This window comes from Prionailurus viverrinus, chromosome A2 (genome assembly GCF_022837055.1).
Source record: "Prionailurus viverrinus isolate Anna chromosome A2, UM_Priviv_1.0, whole genome shotgun sequence".
NCBI lineage: Eukaryota > Metazoa > Chordata > Mammalia > Carnivora > Felidae > Prionailurus > Prionailurus viverrinus.
The window spans coordinates 117408997-117429047 of NC_062562.1; the positions used below are offsets into that span (position 1 = coordinate 117408997).

General features: G+C 40.7%; 1 protein-coding gene across 5 annotated transcripts in view; it reads right to left on the reverse strand.

Annotated features, from left to right (window-relative positions):
* Positions 1 to 20051, reverse strand: part of OSBPL3 (oxysterol binding protein like 3) — a 178578-nt gene that overhangs the window by 119590 nt on the left and 38937 nt on the right. The window contains exon 2 of one of the 5 annotated variants that reach the window (XM_047831566.1): positions 11985 to 12106. The exons of the other annotated variants lie outside the window; for them this stretch is intronic. The gene's annotated coding sequence lies outside the window, so the exon portion shown is untranslated. The remainder of the gene's footprint in view (positions 1 to 11984; positions 12107 to 20051) is intronic. 5 annotated transcript variants of the gene reach the window in all.

Sequence of the window (20051 nt, forward strand, 5' to 3'; positions counted from 1 at the left end):
CTAGTCTCACTCGGGGAATTGTGTGGCTGAGTGGCCAAGGTGGGAGGGAAATTAAATTTTCAGTGGATACCCTTGGTGACTTCAGAATGTGGTTTCACAAATTTGAACCACTCATTGAACAACTGAAGTAACAGGATGCATCAGGAGACTGACCGTTACAACAACCCCACATGAGAACTGGGAAGCATGGAACAGCTAAGGCCACCTGTCCGAAGCCCTTCTCTCACCACCTCCTGGCTCTCCTCTGATGTACCCTGAGCTGCCGGCTCAGCCCCCAGTTTAGTCTGACCTCATTCTAGTCTGACCACCTGGTTCTGACTCACAGCCTTGCCGTTCACCCTCCTGGCTAATCCCCCAGCCCCGCTTCAGGTTTTCAGGTCAAGGATCTTTGTCTCCGCCACACTAACCACAACCTGCCATGCGTGCACTAACCTGGAGCTTCTTGGGTAAAAGTGATAAATTGCCCTCCTTATAGAAAGCCACAGGGTTGATTCTGAATACAAAGTGAGCTTATTACCTTAGGGTCAATACAGAAAGAGGAAAAAAAAAAAAGGAAAGAAAAAAGAAATGGCAGGGATGAGTTAACACTTCTAGGAGCAGAAAAAAAGAAAAAGAGAAAAGCAAACCTGTTTAAGTAGGACCATCAGAGATACTCTGCAGTATACCCCATCTGCCCATCCTGCACACATGGGGTCGAAGATGGGCCAGCCCAGCAAATTCTTCTTCACTTCAGGGACAGCAAATCTCATCCTAAGAGATAGTTTCCATCAACTGTGATAGATTACCTTTCAAGAGAGGGTGTGCAGTAATCTTTCTTGGATAGGCCCACAAAGAACACAAGACACGTTTTTGAGTTGTCTTGGCAGAGAGGAGCTCATCACGATGGGGGTAATGGGGAAGGTGGTGTCAGGACTATACAGAGTCTGGGGTGACTGTGGCTCAGTTGGTTAAGTGTCTGACCGGCTCAGGTTACGATCTTTCGGTTTGTGAATTCAAGCCCCGTGTCGGGCTCTGTGCTGACAGCTCAGAGTCTGAAGCCTACTTAGGATTCTGTGTCTCCCTTTCTCCGTGTCCCTCCCCTGCTTGTGCTCGCTCGCTCTCTCTCTCTCTTTCTCTCTCTCTCAAAAATAAATAAACATTAAAGAGAGAGAGAGAGAGATGACTATACACTGTCTTACGATAGGCACCAAGCAAACATGAGAGAATCTCAGGGCAGGGAAGGCAGACAGAGAGGGACTGAAAGACGAAGAGAGACAGGCCGACCAGAAACACAGAGGAATGCAGAACGAGGCTCACAGAAAGACAGACAGACAACACACACAGGCAACAAGACACAGCCAGGGGCAAAGTAAGAGAACAGAAGAGACAAATCAGATGGAGAGGCCAAGCGGGGTGGGAGGCCTGGCGGGGGAACGCAGACTTTGGTGGATTGCTGCCATGTCTGAGGCCTTGCCAAGTTCCAGCTGTGCTTCCTATGGCCTGCCCTGGGCATGACCTGTCACCCCCCCCCCAGTCATGCAACAAAACCCTCCTTACCTGACCCAGTTGTATGTTCTATTTCCACATGGAAAATTAGAAAAGTAATTTAAAATGTCAATACCCAATGATGGGAAGGACTGGAAAATTTTGACACCTATTACTGATAGCAGTATAAATAAGTAAAAATATTTGGGAAACCTATTGAGCAATTGTTTATCAAAATGTTATAAACTACTCTCACTCAATATTTATAATAGGGAAAAAAGTAGATACAATCTTAAGGCCCAACAGTAGGGGAAAAGTTAAGCAAATTAACACTAGAATATATTATTTCATGTCAGGAGTAATACTGCCTCTAAAATCATCTGTGAGGAATGTAATCTGTAAATCGTTCATGTTGAAAGAAACATGCTAAATATAAAAGTTCAGAAAACTAAAAATATGTTATAAAGATCATACACTTAACATTCAAAGAGATAATGGGGGACTACATTTGGATGGCAAACCGAAGGGGTTTTTCCCTTTCTCCTTCTTATTAATGGACTTTCAACATTTTAATAAGAATATATTCAGGGGGCGCCTGGGTGGCTCAGTTGGTTGGGCGGCCGACTTCGGCTCAGGTCATGATCTCGTGGTCCGTGAGTTCGAGCCTCGCGTCGGGCTCTGTGCTGATGGCTCAGAGCCTGGAGCCTGTTTCAGATTCTGTGTCTCCCTCTCTCTCTGACCCTCCCCCGTTCATGCTCTGTCGCTCTCTGTCTCAAAAATAAATAAACGGTAAAAAAAAAAATTTTTTTTAAAAAGAATATATTCAGGATGATATATCTAATCACTTAAAATGAGGCAGAGGAAACAGTGAGAATCTATTCCCTTCCACTTTTGCACTTGATTTTCTCAGGCTGTGACTCACCCCTATTGCTATGGTCTCGGTATGGATTCGTGCAAAGAACTGCTACTCCAAGAACTGGGGTCGCCCAGTTAACCTTCTTGCCAATACTGTTACGGGGACATTTATTTACTACACATGCCTGCCCACCTTGTATGAAACTGAGTTTAACTGGTGCAGATACACTGATGGGGTGACTTCTTACTTTCCGAGGCAGCCATTCCACTTTTAAATGTTTTTTTTTGTTTTTGTTTTTTTAAATTTTTTTTGTAACGTTTATTTATTTTTGAGACAGAGAGAGACACAGCATGAATGGGGGAGGGGCAGAGAGAGAGGGAGACACAGAATCGGAAGCAGGCTCCAGGCTCTGAGCCATCAGCCCAGAGCCCGACGCGGGGCTCGAACTCGTGGACCGCGAGATCGTGACCTGAGCTGAAGTCAGACGCTTAACCGACTGAGCCACCCAGGCACCCTCCACTTTTAAATGTTTTGATGATGTCAATGATGTCCAGCTTAATCTGCATTCCCGAGGCTTATGGGAAAGGCCTGTCAACCTCCCGGAAGTCAGGAGACTATCCCGTGTCCCACAAGGTCCCCTCTTCCCCCAGATATTGAGACTTATAGCTGTGCTGCTCAAAGTTCTGCCCAGGGAATCAGACTTGTCCTGGCTCAGGCTGGTCGTTGATTTTCCCTTCTTTAGGGATAATTCAAAGTAGCTACATATAGTTGTCACTCGTGTCCCCTTTTTCATTTCTTTTTTATGTACATACGTGCATACATGCAAAGGGGACAAGGGAGGAGGCATATAGTAATTTACTGTTTTTACATATGCCTTCGGGTCTTTACATCATAAGAGCACAGGAGACCTATACATATAATAGACATTCAAAAGTGTTATTAACGATTACTAAATGACAAAAACAAGTAAGTAAATAAAGATTACTAAGTGCCACAGAATTCAAGATTTTAAATACCACATATGTGAGCATGGGGTCTGAGCAAAAGGAGCCAACAGATGAAACATATCACCCTGGTAGGTCACCCCTTTTAACATGCAGCCCAGAAGCATGGGTAGACGGAAGGTAGTAAGGTTGGTGTATTTACCTGACTTTCTTATTTGTCATCTAGGCCTTGGAACCCTAGAAAGGATGCCTACCTATGTCATAACGTGGCCGGATGCCTTTTCAAGACTGGAAGTAATATCCTAATTCCGACCCCAATACTCCAAGGCCCAAGGCATTTCCTACACCTCTCCTTGCTGGGCCTCTCAATTAATAACAAAAACTTTCTTCCTTCCAAGAGGCCAGAAGGCAGGCCTGCTTGAAGCGAGGTATCAGATGATTTCTACAAGGACGGCTTTTCTTTCAGATTCAATTCCTGAGGATGGAAAACTTCACTGCAGGAGCAATCGCTAGCTTCTCGGGGCTACAAATGCATTCAGCAGTTCCTACTCCCATGGGAATGTTCCACTGCCCTTCTCTGTCAACTGTTTGTGGCAAACAGTATAGCTGGTTTGCACAGAAGAGGAGAAAAGCAGGAAGAGAGCAGGTTCTACTAACTGTGTTTAAGTAAGGTTTTCTCCTTTATGCTTCAGTGTGGCTAGAGGCCAGAGAGCTGGCTGGTTTGACATGGACAAGCCCACGGCCATGATCTTCCCCGCATCTGTGACACGAGAAAGGTTAAGTGGAACAGCTGTTTCGGCTTCCGTGGATCACTTTTAAGACAGAGTGACACTTTTAAGACAGAGTTTTAAGGTATAAAACTTACTCTGGTACATTAAAATGATCCTTAAATAGCTCTAGAGTAAAACCTTGTCAGCCTTCAGGGTTGCACCCGTGTGGTGAAGAGGCAGACAAGATTGCTAGGTGGACCCCTCTCATTTGGGACGAGTGGCCACTGGAAACTGTTACATCTTTACGACTAGAACAATGACCCTCTGAGGGTTCTGAGTTGAGGGAAATGATAGTAACTATTCGCAGCTATGGAAACAGTGTTTACGAGATGGACACCCTTCATATAAAGCTCTGCGGTACTTGGTTTGAACATGTCAGGACGTGTCATGCCCCTGTTCAAACGTCTTCAGTGGATACTCATGACCTACAAATAACAGACAATCTGGCTGTAAATCAGAATCATCTGTGCACATTTAAGAAAACCAAACATGCTCAAGTCCTCTTCCTGAAGATGCTAATTCAACAGTCTCGGGATCTAGGTATGAACATTTTAAAAACAAGTTTTCCAGACGTTTAAAACACACTGGATCGAGGGCTACCTGTTTACAGAAAGACGTCTCAAGCCTTATGTGCTACCCACAAGCCTCAATTCCCATAACTAGCCACCTCCAACTTCACCTTCCAAGGACACCAAACCACGTGCAGTTCTGCACAAACTGTCCCTGAGCCTTTGCAGGACCCACCCCTGCCCCCATTGTGAGTATGAAAGATTAGCCACCATCCAGGTTGCAGCTCAAATGAGGCTTTCTGACCATCCCTCCCTAACATTTTCAGATACACAAAAGATACAAAGGAATGTAAACATACCACTACAGAAATCATCAAATCACAAAGGAAGAGAACAAGAAAAGAATAGAGGAACAAGGGAATTACAAAAGAGCCAGAAAATCATTAACAAAAATGGCAATAAGTACATACCTATCAAAAATCACCTTAGGTGTAAATGAACTAAATTCTCCAATCAAAGATGGAGTGTCTGAACGGGTAGAAAAAAAAACAAAAAACAAACAAACAAAAAAAACCGACAGAAGTAAAGACACATCGACTGAAAGTGAAGGAATTAGAAAAAGATATTCCATGCAAATAGAAATGAAAACTTGGATAGCTATACTTCTACCAGACAAAATAGACTTTCAGGCAAAGACTATAATTAGAGACAAGGAAGGTCATTATATAATGATAAAGAGGTCAATCCAACAAAAGGTGTAATGTGTGTAAATATTTATTATGCACCCAGCATAGGAGCACCTAGATATATAGAGCAAAGGTTAACAGATCTAAAAGAAGAAATAGGTAGCGATACGACAATGGCAGGGGGTCTTAATGCCCCACTTCTGTCAATGAATACATCATGCAGACAGAAAATCAGTAAGAAAACATTGGCTTTAAATGACAAGTTAGACTAGATGGACTTAACATCCCCAGGCTGGCATACCCCAACCAGACAGCCCGTGCACATAACTTATGCTAGCAATCACATTTGTCACAATGCAGTATTTATTTGCATGCCTCCTTACTGAACTGTGAGCTCCTGGAGAACCCACATTACTCTTTTTCTTCTTTATATCCTGCTGTCAGGAAAAATACCTGTCATATGATAGGTACTCAATCAATTTTTGGTGAATGAACTAATAAACACACCCCTGTGAAAGTAACATAACCAAAAGTGTAACAAAGGATCCTGTTGGCATTCTTTTGTTTCAGTTGAGGAAAAGAAAACTTCAATAAATAAAAATCACATTTTTATTCAATTAGATTCTCCATAAGGTGCCTTGGGTTCTAAAAGTTACTTAATAATCGTCAAGCACACTAAAGGGAAAGCTCTTGGGAATCTCAGACTCTGCTAGAAGCAATGCGGCTTTCATCTTATGTCTAGAACTCATTTCAAGGGGACTCCGATGACTTCAATTCTAGTCTCAGATATTGCTGAAAGAAGTCTCTGAAAGAAGCTTGCAGGAGAATTGGCAAGACAAAGATATATTGTATATGCAGTTGAGACTTTTCTGAATAGCATTTTGCTAAGCTACAGGCTTACAGAATTTAAAATATGACTCAGAACATCGACTGTGATGCCAACATTTCTATTTTTAGACTTTTTAGCAGAGAATATGGCTATAAATTCAACCTACTCAGTCTACAAATCCTCTAAACTTCCTCCTAGAGAACAGAAAAGCACTTGGCATTTCTCCGGGTATTATTTTATTTGCATATGTAGTTATGCTGGTAAAATTTTGGTAACTAAAGAAGAATTAATAACTGAAGCTCTAAATGATTCCCATGATTACTGCTTAAGTTGGCAAAATATCCTCAAGCACAGAAGAAACTTGCTCATGGAAATGTACATGGGTGGATTGTTCAGTTTTTTTCACCATGGTAGGCTTGCTTGTAGTTACATCTGTGTTCTCAGACAAGTGCCACAGGGACCATCACACAAGGACCACAGATATTTTGAGAGAGAAAACGGGACCACAGAAAATTCAATGGCATAGTCAAAATATTTTATGCTTTATACCAAGTGTGCTTTGCTGTTTGACACCCTGGCTTCTCATGATCCTATTTCTTATTTTTTAAAAATTCAACTACATTGAGGTATGATTTATATACAACAAAATCCACCCCTGTTAAGTGTATAATTTGATGATTTGGACACAGGTATACACCTATGCCAACTACAGAGCACCTCCCTCGCCAAAAAGTGCCCTTGTGCAATCAACTCCCACACTCACTCACTCCTCGGATTTCTGTCACTTTCAGTTAGTTTTGTCTGTTCTAGAGCTTCATATAAATGGAATCATGCAGAATTTGCTTTTTGTGTCTGCTTTTTTCCACATGGTTTTGGGTTCCAGCTACGGTATATCAGCAATCCCTTCCCCTTCTTTGCCGGACTAGTATTCCATTGTATAAATATATACCGCAAGTTATCTGTTCACCAGCTGATGAACATATGAACTGTTTCCAGCTTTTAGTTGTTATAATAAAGCTGCATTGAATATTCGTATATGGGCCTTTCTCTTGGGTAAATGAATAGGAGCAGAACTGTTAGGCCACAGGGAAAGTGTGTTTAACATTAGAAACTGCCAAACTGCCTTCCAAAGTAGCTGTGTCTTTCTCTACTCCTACCAGCCATGCCTCCTGACCTCTCCAGTTGCTCTATATCCTAGTCAACACTTGATATTGTCAGTCTTTTACATTTTAGCCATGCTGGTGGATACAGGTGTACCTCATTGTGGTTTGATTTACAAGGTATGAAACCTGTTTCCTTCAGCATTCAGTCCTGGAACTGAATGTTACCTTACATGGCAATATGGTATAATAAAAGATCACTGGGTCAGTTTCTGGAGTCTTGAATTTTATCACCAACTTTGTCCCTAAACAGTTGCATAATGCTGTAAAACCCATCCATCCTGACCTCATTTTCCCCCCTCTCCATAAAATGGTTAAGTCAGCCCAAATGAGTCTTAAATTCTTGCTCTAAATAAAAATGAACATAAGTGAGTTTTATCAAAAGCAACAAATTCCTTTCAAAATAGTTATGCATTATTTTTACATAATGTCCCACAGTTATCAAAGAGAATTTGTATCAGGGCACCTGGGTGGCTCAGTCGGTTGAGCGTCAGACTGCAGCTCAGGTCATGATCTCGCAGTCTGTGAGTTCAAGCCCTGCATCAGGCTCTGTGCTAACAGCTCAGAGCCTGGAGACTGCTTCGGATTCTGTGTCTCCCTCTCTCTCTGCCCCTCCCCTGCTCACTCATGTGTGTGTGTGTGTGTGTGTGTGTGTGTGTGTATGCAGTGTACTTCCAAAGGCCTTTTATCTATCAAGGGGAAAAGGAAAATAATCCACCTGCCATCAATTCAATTGATCATTAACCTTTCCTGGGTCACTAAGATCTTTAAAAGTCTAATGAAAATTAGACATTCCAGAAAAACAATCCTATGGCTTTGCATAGCCCCAAGAGATTCAGCACCATGAAGGCCTTCTGTGGAGCCTTAAAGGCTCAAGGACCCCGGGTTTAGAAGAAGGGCCCAATGAAATAAATTCATCAGTGTGATTTCTGCTGACAGTAATTCAAACATAGCCTATATATCCAAAAAGAAGGCAGCAAACCTCTCCTAATCCAAATCCCCAATATATACATGGTATAAACTGAAGATTTTTTTGTTAATTCCAAAAAGTATTGAATATTCTCTCAAGAAGTATATGTTCAGAGGTAGAAAGTGAGTATTGGGGATGCTCCTGGACATCCATTCCCCAATCATGGCCCCTCCAACATCAGAGTAAGCCAACAAGTATGCATAGTCATTTGAGTGGGTGATGTCAGTGCCTTCTGTTTCTAGAATAGGTTTATTCTAAAAGGAGGAATTCATTATGGGGCACAGAGGAAGGAGAGTAAATGGCTAGAAAAATGTATGTGAACAAACTGATATGATTTAATGTTGAGACATTCAGAAATCTGGGTGAAAAAAAAAGATAATTTGAGAATTCTGGCTCATAAGGCAAGTGTCTGTGGTAAGTGGAATAACAACCCCCAAATATATCCACAGTCTAATCTCTGGTACCAGTGAATGTTACTTTATATGTCAAAATGGACTTTAGAGATGTGATTAAAGTAAGGCCCTGGAGACGGGGAGATTATTCAGGATTATCCATACAGGGCCCATGCAAGCACAGGGTCCTTACAAGAGAAAGGCAAGAGATCAGTTAGTAGACAGCAATGTATTGAGATGTGAGGATGGAAAATGAGATGTGATTGATGTGGGGCCACGAGCCAAAGAACGCAGGTAGTCTGTAAAAGTTGGAGAAAGCAAAGAAGTACATTTTCCACAAAAGCCTCCAGAAGAACACAGCCCTGCTGACAAACTGATTTTAGACTTCTGACCTCCAGAACTGTAAGGGAACAAATGTGTATTGTTGGAAGCCACGAAACTAAACAATTTAGTTCTGTTACAGCAGCAATAGGAAACTAATACATTCTCCATCTTTTTTTTTTAGATGGTAAGGAAGCAAAGGGAAGTATGAAACTGCATATGAAAAAAGTATTTTCTGATGAACAACAAATACCTCCATTGACAAGGCTAAGAATAGTTCAGATGTGGCTCTGAGCTAGCAACACATGAGAAAGTTATGTGAAAGACATTGAACTAGGAGTTAGAAAATATGGATTCTCATCCTTGCTCTAAGTACAGCTATGTGTCATCAGGCAAGCACAAACTCTGGGTCTCAGTGATTGACTTTTAAAATGAAACACAGACTACACGAATTGTAACGTCTCCTTAACAAAGGCCAGAGGACTTTCTCTACTGATTAGTTCTAACCAGCAGCTAAGTTTTCACATTACCTACTTCTTACATGTCTTATCTGAATCCTTTTACCACCTGTGAGGCTGGCCACACATTTCCTGTTCTCACCTGAAAGAAGTGATATCATTTGCTCATCATCTTTGGGATTTGGATATAGGTCTGTCTGACTGGAGGCCGCCTTCTTATCCACTGTTTTCTGCTGTCTTTGATGGCCACCAACACAAACCAGGAGCATGGATATGCTGGAGAACATTGCAGGGCAGTGAGAAGACTAAACTGCCTCATATCCAAGCATTTTAAATGCCATACATTCAAGAATGAACTTTCTGGGATGACTTTTTAAAACAAAAGAAACCTTTCAAGACACAAGGTGGCCTCAGAGGGCAGACACCCAACTGTTCTATAGGGTAAAATGCTATGTCACAAGCCAGTGAAACGTCTTTCCTTCACATTCAAATTCCACACTGGGCCTACACTGCTGCAGCCACTCCAGTCTTCACGGTTCACAGGAGGAGAATGGAAAGGCTGCTGCCCAAAATAGTTTAATAAGGCCAGCAATGATTCATGGAGTAATAACAGGCCAAGCAGGCAGATGCCTGCAGAACTGGGGCCCAGCTGAGAGGGGGGTTCATGGCTCAAGGTTACAACAGAGAACAAAGAGGACATTCATTACACATGTTCAAGGAGGGAAAGATCATTAGTACCACCTGCAAAATCCCAAAAAGGAAATCAAATGTGAGGTAATTCACCTTGACAATTTATTAATGCCGTCCTAGAGTTTAACGGCTTTGTTTGTTTTGAGAGAGAAAGAGAGAGAGACAGCATGAGAAGGGCAGAGAGAGAGGGAGACACAGAATCCGAAGCAGGCTCCAGGCTCCATGCTATCAGCACAGAGTCCAACGCAGGGCTTGAACTCACAAACCGCGAGATTATGACCTAAGCTGAAGTCAGATGCTTAACCAACTGAGCCACCCAGGTGCCCCAATGCTGTCCTAGATTCTAAAAGCAATAGACTCATAAAGGTCAAAAGCAACCATGCAAACAAAAGCCTTTAGCATGTCTTCTCTCTCAAAGGCTCTCTGATTTAGTCTCAAAATTTATCTTATGTTTATGAATAGTTGAAAAGAAACAGAAGATGTAAAGGAGAACAAAACTACTCAGAATATTATAAAGATACCAACAATCATAGGCCAGTCTAAAAACCAAACTTGAATAATGTCCCAATACAGAACACTTAGGTCATTAATGATATTTCTGATTATACTTCTGTTCCCAAAGAAAACTAACAGTTGAGCAAAAGTTTAAGCATGCTATGCAAAAAAAAAAAAAAAGAAAAAAAAAAAGAAAAAAAGAAAAAAGAAAAAAGAAAAAAGAAAGAAAGAAAATTGGCTTTTTGATAATTAATCTATCTTAAATTCCAGTTGAAGCAAGTATTTGCATATGCTTCCAGTTCTGATCTGAGGTCAATGTTTACATAATTAGCTATTAGACAAGTACACAGATGGGTAATTCACAAAATTAATCACTATCTGCTTTTGCTATCAGAATTTGGTACTTCAGTCAAAGAGAGTCAAACATACCTATGCAAAGATAACATATAAGAGTTACATACAGCACAAATGGAAAGGGTAAAAGAATAAACACTAAAATGCATTGGCATTACAGTGGTTTAATCTAGAAATAGCAGCATGGATAAGACGAGAAAAGCAAAGTTTAAAAGAAGGAAGAGACAGAATGTGATGAAGCGGATGAGAAAAAGCAGGCCATATGTGTAATTGCTCTAAAATGGGACTCTGAGAGAAAGTCAATTTTCTCAGCTGGAGTCAAAAGTAAAGAGTCTGGAAGTGATGGAGGAAAAAGGTCATGTGAGAGCAGTTTTTTACATGTGAAAAGGTAAATCTCACCACTTCAATGAGTTTTTCTGCCTGCCTCTGGTATAAAATACCAACATCCATGACCTCAACACATTTTTATTCAAATGCTAACAGATAACCACAGCATGCTCAACACTGATCTCATGGACAAGTAGAAGTCTTCTTTGTTGGACATGTGAGAAGCAATAATCTTTTCATTATATTCCTCTCCTGTGTCTGAGTTGGAAGCTTTAATGACAAATGACTGAGTTCCTGAGATCAAAGACAAAATTGCCCAGTAATAGAAGTAAAATGAAAACAACTGTCAAAAGACAACAACAAGAAAAAAATACCTACAGCAAATATTAGAGTATAAGGTACCTGCTGAGCCAAAATGGAAAACAACCCTCATTTAATAGGTACTTTGCCAAAAAATATATCTTTGTTCCCCCTAAGCACTGAGGAGTAAGAAGTACATTATGTTTTCCAGAAACCTGTGTCCAGGCTGGTCTTCTTAAAATCAGATTAAAAATCAGGATGAACAGAGGTGCCTGGTTGGCTCAGTTGGTACAGTATGCCACTCTTGATCTTGGGGTCATGAGTTCAAGCCTCACAATAGGGTGGGTAGAGCTTACTTTTTAAAAAATCAGGATGAACACCACCAGAAAAACTTAGTATAACTACTCAGATGGTTTTATCCTTTAAAGACTATAAAACTGAGTTTGCCATGCAGCTCACCTTTGAGTGAATCTTCTAGAAAAATTTCACCCTTGAGAAGCAATGTAATGACCTATGTTTTAGACAGGATGCACTTTCATTTATATCTTCGATTCCTTGGTGCAGAGTTCAATATCCTTGGGCTTTGGGCAGATGGAAAAAACAGAAGTTACAATTTTGCTGAAATGCCTTCTTCCTGAGAGAGTTAATAGTCCCCACCGCACAGGGCTGACTCACTTTATGTAATGCATGATCTTGAAAATTGTAGTCATTGAAAAGTGATTTTTAAGAACATAGTAGTAGCTTTTTCTTTTTTGAGATAAGATCCCTTTCGAAAAATACGTACAAGTTCGCTCATCACAAAGTTATTTGTACGAATAAAACCTCCAGAAAATGAATGGAGAATTGGTTATATAAACTATTGTATATCCATACAGTAACCTGTAAGACACCCATTAAAATAGTAAAACAAGAATGAGGAAGATTTCTTTAACTTAAAAAAAAAATTATTATAGGATCACAAGAAGTTGCCAAAACAATGCAGTGTTCAGTGTACCCTTCACCCAGCTCCCATCAATGGGACTAGTTATGTATAACTAGTCAAAATCAGGAAATTAACATTTGTACAACACAGTTAGCTAGACTAGAGACTACTCTGATTTCACCAGTTTTTACATGCACTTATTTTGTATGCATGTACACAGTTTTCTATAAAATTTTATCACGTGTATATTCATGTACCCATCACAACTAACCTACAGAATTGTTCCATCACCACAAAGGAACTAAAACAGAGAGCCTTTTGAAGTACAACTAAGTGTTAACATGTCTTAATCTGGGTGATGGTTAACACCATCTGGTGATATGGGTGATGCTTAACATTTATGTGTTTTAGAATGTAAGTTGCCTGAATTTAAAAAGAATGATGATGGGGTGCCTGGGTGGCTCAGTTGGTTAAGCGCCTGACTTCGGCTCAGGTCACGATCTCAACAGTTTGTGGGTTCAAGTCCTGCATCGGGCTCTGTGCTGACAGCTCAGAGCCTGGAGCCTGCTTCAGATTCTATGTCTCCCTCTCTCTCTACCCCTTCCCCTGCTCATGCTTTCTCTGTCACTCTCAAAAATAAACATTAAAAAAATTTTTTTTAAGAATGATGATAAAGCTTTATTGATTGACATGGACAAATATTTCAGATTAGGTTAAAACAAGTTATAAAACAGTCTTTACGAGAGGATCCCGTTTTCGTATAATTATATGTCTCTATGTACCCAGAAAAAGAAATCCCAAAATGCTAAAATTTAATTATCTTCTAAAAATTATATTTTATGTTTCTGAATATTTATTTTGTAATGTATAAGAATTACTTTAATAAAACAGAGGGAAAGACACCCCCCCCCCATGCATATATTTTCAAGGAGGGAATCTTTTTTTTTTTTATCACCACCTAATTCATTCTTAGGTTTCTCCTGGTTGAAAAGTTAACTTTTATACCTCCAATACAATCCTTTTTATCACTCCTCTAAAATGCAATGTCAGTCAACTTTACAATGAATGGGCCTCAGGCTATCAGTTCTAGTAAAAGATGAACTTGAAAAGGCCTTCCTCCTGAAGCTCAGTGTGTTAGAATATGTCGTGATTTTTCAAAGGAACCTGACACACTAAATACAGACTGTATTTAGGGCTAACTTTTCCTCTCACAATTTACAAATACAAAACAAAACCACTACATTCTTTAGATACAAACTTCAATGATCACAGACCATGGGCTAACTTATACAAAAGGGTTCCACGGACCTCAAAATGCAGAAGACAAATATCCTGCTCTTAACAAGGTCAAAATTGCAATTCAATAAGCCAAGTTCTATACCACCAGCAAGAATAAAGTCATGGGATGGGGGCCTGGGTGGCTCAGTCAGTTAAGCCTCCGACTTTGGCTCAGATCATGATCTCGCAGTTCATGAGTCCCATTCCTCTCCCCTTCCATTGACTGGCTTAGGCAAGGGCACGTGATACAATCCTGGTCAATGGGAGCCCAGGGCAGTTTGAAGAGGAAATACATCTACCATGCTATGAATGGCAAGGAGGAAAGACTAAAGAAGTGGGATCCTAATGATGCTGTCAAACCATTACAATAAGCTAATCTGAAACTGCCCTACTTCTAGATTTCTTTTATGTAGCCTCTAATTTATGCCTCTTGTGTTTGGGTTTTCTGTAATTTAGGCCAAAATCATTCCAAATGATGGAATAGTCAACAGTATCAAACTTATAGACGGGCAAGATGTCATTGGGAGGCCCTGGGACATGGGATTTAGAATGGAATAACACAGTTCTGTCACTGAGGGGGGGAAGTATCAATAACTCTGGGGGCTGCATATAAAGTTGGGAAAATTGCTCCTTAGTGACCTATTTCTAGATAAAATGAGGGTAAGTTCAAATGCTGAGAATGAGATGGAAGAAAGTTGCATCTTTTTTTTTTAAGTCTATTTATTTTGAGAGAGAGATAGAATGCGTGCAAGTGGAGGAAGGACAGAGACAGAAAGAGAGAGAGAGAATCCCAAGCAGGCTCTGTGAGTGCAGAGCCCTACGTGGGGCCTGAGGCAGGGATCAAACCCAGGAACAGTGACATCATGACCTGAGCTGAAGTGGGCCCCTTAACTGACTGACCCACCCAGGCACGCCAAAAGTTGCATCCTTAAAGAAAATAATAAAGGTTTAGAACAGCTGCTACAGAAAATGGGAAGGGATGCAACTTTGGACCAGCAAAAAGATTTCCAAGTAATCTCTTAACTTCTGTTAACCTTAAAATCATACACTGGAGTAAGGAAGCCAGCGGCCAGTTATAGAGTGAGTTCAGAGTTAGAAGAGTCTGTGGTTTCAATTCAGAGATGGAAAGAGAAGGGAGTACTTCTATAGAAGGCCAATCGTGAAGAAACTGCTGTTGACAGAGTGACAGTCATCTGCCAGTGACAGATAATCAAAACTATTGACTATGCCGTCCAGGTACACCAGGGAAAAAGTGAAGGAGTGGGGAAAGTAAAGGCCAAACACAGAAAACAGGGTGGGGATCAAGGGAATAAGTACACAGACAGTGTGAAGAACAGGTTTAGTGGGAGAACGAAGACAGGAAAGGTAGAGGCTCTGATGGAGGGAAAGGCATCTCAGAAGCGAGAGTCCTAGGCCACTGAGTGGGCTGTCGAGGTGGTGTGGAGAGGAAGGTCACTGACACCAAGGAGACAGGGCACGGTGAATGAGGACATCAGATTAGTCCCCAAAACAGTGCAGCCCAGGCCAGGAGCCCAAAGGAAATCAGGAGACAGTTACAGAGAGCTGATACCCGCCCCAAACAATTCTTCTCATGTTTCTTCTCGTTTCTGGACACTTATGAAATCCAAAGATTCTTTTAAGGAGAACTCTTCTAGCCTAGGCAACGGTTTCAGGCAGGTAGCTTTTTACAGATGTATACAAAATGTGACCATGAACCCTAGGTAAATCCTAGAAAACCCAGTCTATTACCAGATAAGTCCTCCTAATTGGGTCTTCCTTCCTACCAATTTAAAATGCCCTTGAGGAATGAGGTGGGAAAACTGCATTTAAGATGTTTCTTAAAGTTTCTGCTTCCAGCATTTCCCTTTTTTCTTTTCCCACTGCCACCTGACAGGCTCTGGTACAAATTACTGATCCTTGCCTAGATGACTATAATAAGCACCTGCCTAGCTTGCCAACCGCTGGGCGCTCCTCGCTCAAACCAAACCAGTCCTCTTAGAGTAGCTCTGTGATCACATCTCTCCTCCCTGCAAATATCTGCAGTGACTCATCATGGCCCAGGGCGCTGACTTTCAAGGTTGAGCTCTTACAGCCACTACATTCCCTGAGAGGGTTCCACGTGCTCCCACTATGGAAATCAAATGAGGCAATCCTTTCTCAAACTGCAAGAAGAAAAAAAATAATAGATGTAACAGATACTTTTCCTCCATTTTAAGTTTCTCTCTTTTTCACCAACTCCCTCTTGTCCGCATTACCATCTAATAGAAGAGATACCTAATGTAACGTAATGGATTTAGTTACTTGAAGCATGAGTACATCATTTCATAGAATTCTTCTGTGTGCAAATCTTGCAAACAAATGATACACAAAATAAAGTCTATCTATGTACAGGTGGTATTTGAGGCCCTCCCCAGTTCTGACCCAACCAACCTCCCTTTCCAATCTTATCTCTCACACTTTAGTCCACTTACCCTAAATGCGAAGCAAGCTGGACCGGCTTCCTAGTTATTTATATCCACACTGATCTCCCTAAGGACACAAGCTGCGTGTTGCTCACACTTCTCTATGTCACATAGAACACAACAGGAAGGAAGAAGCTTTGCTCTGCAGGCCCGCTGCTGATCTGCTTCACATACTTTGGCCACAACCGTAAATGAATGTTGAGTCCACCTGACTCAAGTAACCTTACCTTAAAAATCTCAGGAATTTATTTTATGAAACTTTAGAAAGAAAATAATGGATTACCTGAAAAGAACAGAACTTGCAGAGTATGGAATACTCTATGCCAAATGTATTAAATAGTCCGGGTAAGTATAGACGTTCTCATATACCACAATAATGAGTGCAGAGATCAAAATAAAGAGAAGAGCCGCCCCTCCTGACACAGCATTAAGTTCACTAGAAGCCGTGGGTGACTAAACTCATGACCGTCCAGCTCCTATCCAGACACTTTGCTGCTTTGTTCCCTGGCTTTAGATCCTTCACAGGCCTCTACTCTGCCGCATGACAATCCACATATGCCATGCTGCTGGTCATCGGAATAGGAACGTCCTGGTAGCAGGTCTCATTTACTCAGAGAGAGAAAATTCAAAGTCCCGAAATGGGAAATTAGGACAAATGCGAAATACAAATGTTCCTGTGCTTCTAGGATCGTGGCCATTCTTCTTCCTGTTGGGTGCAAGTCTTCAGTCCCTTTGCTGAAATCTTTGAGGCCAGAAATATATAGAATTGGTTTTGTTTTTAATTTTAGAAAGGTAATATGGCATGTATGTCATATAAGAACAGCTCCAGCAGGACCGGGAGTGGCATCTCATGGTCCAACACAATAATATTTTTATAGCAAAATGTGTGAACGCTCCTATTAACTCGAACAAAGACCACACATAAATAGCTTCAGGCCAGACTTGGCCATCAAATGAGCTATAAAACAAAACAAAACAAAATAAAACAAAATCAAAACCTGTTGCTATCCAGATTCACAATTGTGGGAAGAGACCGAGCTATAACTAACTGTGCAATGCTGAGCTTAAGGAGGTGACCATTGCTATTGTCCCTTCTGCAAAGACAGCAGGCTGTTATGGCAATGCCTGCCTGGAAAGGCCATCCTCTGTGGCTCAGAAGAGAACTCGGATTCAGGGACCACAAGAAATTTCCAGGTCAGATGGATGCTCAGAGGGCTCCCCCCATAACTTACAAATTTCCTCAATTTATTAGTTATTTTAAGCGCTATATATCACTAATACGTATCCTGACTGTGGCAGTGCAGGGTTTTAGGATTTAACCGATTTATGCCACTTTCATAATTGCACTAGGCACAGTGCTGTATGGCAATATTCACACCCAAGAATCTGACTCATTCCACAGTGCTCTGGTTCAGATCATAGCAAGTCATGACACAGTGAGCCACGCAAGAATGCTTATGTCACAGAGGCAGCTTTACATATCTGCTTGCTACTCCTACAAGTTCAAGGAACAGAGAGGAAATAATTCAGTCTGTTCATTCATTCAGTCATTTCATTCCAAAACAAAAATCACAAAAAAGGACTCTAGCTTCTCAACTGGCCCCTCTCCACCAAAGATTATTGAGCATGAGGACACGCCCATTTACAACTTTCTAGGACCCAGCTTCCTGGTATTTAGTAATCAGCAAGTTCATCAGCATAAAGTTTAAACAGGAAATAAACAAAAATGAGCCAGAAAAAAATGGGCACATGCAATACCCAGGGATGTAAATAAAAGCGTTTATGTCAATTTGCCTCATTATTTATGTGTGATGTCAGTTTGCATTTCCACAGATTAGGTTTCGGCATAAAGGCACACCTGTATTTGACATAGATTGGAGGAAACATAGCCCAATATTAAAACCAAAACCAAAACCTATATTTCTCTATATTCTCTATATTTCTCTAAAGTCTTCAAAGCTTACAACTGAGAAAGGAGAATCCTTTTTCTCATATCAATAAATAGGAAATGCTCACTCTCTTTCAACAGTCCTATGAATTGCGTAAGTTGCTGGGATGGGGCTTGGGATTTGCCAGATACATGGATCCACATTATCTGCTCCTTTTGGAAGACCTATCTGTAGTGACACCTAAAAATTATTTCCCCCCATCCATATCTCCACCTTCAAAATCACCCCTACAACAAGATACCAAACTCACAATGAGAAATGTAGCACCTCAAATCTCATCTTCATAGCTTCTATATTTGCTTTTCTAGACATTTTAATGACCTAAATAAGAACATACTTTTCTAAGAAGGCCATTAAAGAAGATCAGGGTTAACACCATAAATCTATATCTATGCATATCTCCAAGGAAACCCATCTAATATTAGAGCCATGCTAAGAAACAGATTCAATTTTGAAAGAAACCAGGCAAGTAGAATTTAATAAAATGGAAATGTGACTCTAAGAAGAGCTTTCATGTTCCCTGATGCTGACTGTATCCTCACTACGACACAACTAAATTGGGATGAACTACTGAAAATGTCACTAACCAGAGTCAGTATTATAAACAGATATGACTTTGGCTGGTCCATTCTGAATCTTCCTTGACACTCATCATTGTACTCTGGGGTAATCCGTGTCTGATGCTTACCTTGTGTTTCAGGTTAAGCACAAACTAGAAGAGGCAATAACAGTCAAATTAAGAATCCTTTACTCAACCAGTCTTCCCCACACGAATATGAAACTATAAGTAGTCAATAATTTCCTTTAAAATGCAAAACAAAAAAAAAAAAAAAAGGAAGAAATTAAAGTTTGTCAATCTGAAGTCAAGAATAATTCAAGAAAATAATTTTGGGGCGCCTGGGTGGCTCGTCGGTTGGGCGGCTGACTTCGGCTCAGGTCATGATCTCGCGGTCCGTGAGTTCAAGCCCCGCGGCGGGCTCTGTGCTGACAGCCCAGAGCCTGGAGCCTGTTTCGGATTCTGTGTCTCCCTCTCTCTCTGACCTTCCCCCATTCATGCTCTGTCTCTCTCTGTCTCAAAAATGAATAAATCCTATAAATAAATAAATAAATAAATAAATAAATAAATAAATAAAAGAAAATAATTTTATTGGTGAGAAACCAAAGATTAAAAAGCTATTTGACTTGGAGGGATAATGGGGTGATCACATTCTTTATATTCTAAAATACCACTTTCTGGTTACAAATGTGGCTGTAACATCTTACTTATTACACTTATGATGAAACTTTGAGCAAGAGCTTTTATTTTCTTATTTGCATTAAACTTACCTGACTCAGTTACTTAGATTACAATGGTGATGCTAAGAAGAAGAAATTTCATGTGTTAAAAATGTCTTTAAGAATCAAAAATCTCAAGGCACCTGGTTGGCTCAGTCGGTTGAGCATCTGAGTCTTGATTTTGGCTCAGGTCATGATCTCAGGGTTCATGAGATTGGGATTCTCTCTCTCCTTCTGTCTCTGCCCCTCTCCCACTTGCACACAGGCATTCTTTCGCATGCTCTCTCTCTCAAAATAAATAAACATCTTTTTAATATAAAAAAAAAAGAATTAAAAGCCTCAATAAACCTGACCCCTCTCTCCCTCCTAAAAGACAAGGAATGCCAAGGACTCTTCTGTAGGCTCTATTTTATCCAAAGGTTTGTACCACAAAATGGTATTTGTATTTTTCTCATCTGGGCAAGGTATGTAACTCCTCTGTGAGGCCATTCTTATTTAACAGTGACATATAAATTAATGAGCAACCTACATCTACACTGTCATTAAAAATACTTTAGAAACCAAAAATAACCAGCAATAACTCTGGCCCAGTGAGTCAACATCTGATTTTTTTTCCCCGAAGTATTCCATGGTTAGCTTA